This window comes from Manihot esculenta, chromosome 5 (genome assembly GCF_001659605.2).
Source record: "Manihot esculenta cultivar AM560-2 chromosome 5, M.esculenta_v8, whole genome shotgun sequence".
Classification (NCBI taxonomy): Eukaryota; Viridiplantae; Streptophyta; class Magnoliopsida; order Malpighiales; family Euphorbiaceae; genus Manihot; species Manihot esculenta.
The window spans coordinates 22263750-22266715 of NC_035165.2; the positions used below are offsets into that span (position 1 = coordinate 22263750).

General features: G+C 37.4%; 1 long non-coding RNA gene across 1 annotated transcript; it reads left to right on the top strand.

The window, feature by feature from the left end:
* The first annotated feature begins 270 nt into the window (after positions 1 to 270).
* Positions 271 to 2966, top strand: LOC110614962. The gene is made up of 3 exons (XR_006350625.1): positions 271 to 1658; positions 1768 to 1912; positions 2536 to 2966. It is a non-coding gene; the product is annotated as an uncharacterized LOC110614962 (long non-coding RNA).

Below are 2966 nucleotides of genomic sequence, written 5' to 3' on the forward strand. Positions count from 1 at the left end.
CATGAGACATCATTTGCACGTGGGATTGCAGCCTCAGTGCCTTTGAAGTTGAGTCTCTTCGTGTTTTAATCCTCACCAAAAACATGCTTCTATGCTTTTTGTGCAGTATGCATCAAGCAAAACAATTCTAGATTGACATAGGATGAAACTTTCATTCTGTATCTAACAAATTTTTTCAAGAATTATATTTGCCTAACTATCTAAAATAGGCCCAACAAAGGAAGGCGTAATCAAAATAAGAATTCATTATTTCTTATTGGGACTTGTAAGATATAATGGAGTACCACTGAGATTGTAATATTAATAAACAACCAACAATATTAACTTACAAGTAGCAAACTATTCCACTGGTTTGCTTGTTTTATTCTTGTTGCCGTATATAAATCCAGTTTCCTTCCTGCAAAAAGATGACCCAATTCTAATTCCACATTCAAATCGAATTGCAACAACAATAATAAGAAAATAGAAATATATAACCGAGCATACAAGCTAAGTAATTTTTTGAAAAAGATAATAGAAATTAGAAGCATCACATGCGGATCAGGTATGGGTTTTCATTTCTCGCCATATCGATAAGAATATGCAGCTACAAGTGCTGCCTTTTGCTGCTAAGAAAGTAGACGAAGAAGATTTAGTATATTCAAGCTGAAATAACTGAAATTGATTTTAATAATAAATAAAATTTTGAGTTACCTCCTCTTCTTTCTTGCGGTCCTGGGACGGCTTGATCCAGAGAAAGTAGGCTATGGTTCCCACAACAAACCACGAAGCGAGGTTGCTTCCTCCTCTAAGGCCTCCCATGGAATTCCCTACAAAGGTCCTCGCAATCCCCGGTGCTCTTTTCCAATCACTTGTCATTGTGCAAAATTTTTCCAATTACTGATCCTAGAGCTTCGTTCAATAAGTTCTGGATTAGAGTTTAGCTACTTTCACTCATGAGCAAGGCTTGCCCGACCAAAATCAACTGTTGCGATTTAACGTTATACGAGTGCCAATTGCCGAGAGAGTAGGCCTCTGTTTCCGGGAGATTTTAGTTACACTGGAGGAATAACCAACTGCTTCCGTCTGGAAACGGTGATGGTGTCTACAGTGAAACTCTCCTCTCCGTTAGGCTAAAGCATAATTATAAATTCCGGTACTTATAATCCAGATTGTTGAGACCGTTGGCAAAGGTTAAATACGACAATATAAATACGTCTATGTAAAAAAACACAGATATGATAAACCCATCTGCTCTCTTCTTTTTCTCCTTTGGTTTTCGATTGCTAGGGTTACAGACCTTTTTTTGTTGCTGTTTTCGAGCGGTGGGGTAGAGGAAGCCTCCCTCCCCTAACCCGTCTATGATTTCCATCCCCATCGCCGGGTTAGGTTTGTAAATAGTTTTGTTTGTCTTGTGTTTTCCATGGATAGTCGATGTTTGAATTGCGAGGGTGTTGTAAGGACTGTTTCGGTTCTTTTTTTTTTCCTCTTTGGTTGTGTGGTTTTTTTTTCTACAGGTTCTAGTGGATGCATGTCAGTCGTGGCCTTCTGCACATAGATCCGGTCTCCTTTTGGGTTTGGTCTTGCGGATCTGTGACGAAGGGTTCACTCAATGGCGACTTAAGAGAGTGTGGCATCTCGTTGTGTATAGGCCGAAGTGTGCCATTTGTGAAACGCGAGTGAGATGCCAATGAACCCTGCCTCCACCTCCCTTTTATCACTACCTTTTCAATATGCTTTTTCTTCTCTGGCCAGAGACTTAGCTTTGGGGCAAATGTGTTTTTGCAGGTAAGGTTGCTCTTATAATGCTTCTTGGACCTATGGAGCTTTGCGAGACACAATGCCTTCCCTCCCTTGTGCGTTTGTGGTGGTTCATCACCTTTCAATGGTAAAGCGGCGCTCTACGCCGATGGCGTTCAAATTATTCTATCAGGTCAGATCTTCAGAGTAGAGACCCACTTGTTGTTAGGGTTTCTTTGTTGTTAAGCTTATGCCTTTTTCTTTGTTGTGGGTTATTGAGTTCTATTATTGCATTTTTTTTAGGTCTTTATAGTTTATACCTTGTTCCTATACCTATAACTTCACCCAGATAATGAATTTCTTATTTTTGGTATAAAAAATATATATATGATTTTTTAAAAAAAAAAAATTATACAAGCTATATAGTGCAATAAAGTTAATATTAAATCTTGTTAAGTTAATCCAATAAAATATAAATAATTGATCGATTTAACATGATTTTTCATAAGTAAATCATTTTAATACGTACTGACATAATTAAAAGCAATTCAACACAAACTCTCTTATATTACAAAACTCATAAGATTTAAAGAGGAGATAGAAAGCAAAAGAGGTGAAACGAGTTGAGTTTTATGGTGGTCTCCTCTGCCCTTCCACAGGAGAAGGATGTTTTTTTTTTTTTTTTTTTTTTTTTTTTTTTTTTTTTTTTTTTTTTTTTATGATGAAGGTCCCCTCTCCTTCATGGTTGAATGTTTATAGGTGTGTGTTGCAAATATGATTTTTTCAATTGATGGGTAGCTTTCTGATTCGTAATAGAGAGTTGCATGATTTGGAGCTACATTCGTTGGACTATTGACGAAGGAAGAAAGCTCGGCAAGTGGTAGGTGATGGCTTCTATGTCGGAATGGTATATAGTTGGCCCTTTGGCTATGACGAGACTGTGAATGTGGATATCCCATTCACTCGTTCCTTCCATTGGCGATAAGGAGCTCTTTCTACAATAAGGCTGGTCTTAGTGGATTTGTGTTCTCACTACCTTTTGGAGCTTCATGACTTACGATTTCTGTTTGTTTAGGGCTTTCAGGGTGGCGAATCTGATGGTTGTTTTCTTATTTTCAGCGGTTAATACAGGTGGCGATGTCGGTAGAAGAGAAAGCGATAATAACTGTCTTAATAATTATATTGAGCTTCTTTTCGGTTTATAAATATATATTTTTTTGTCATTAATTTATGAGTCTATTATTATC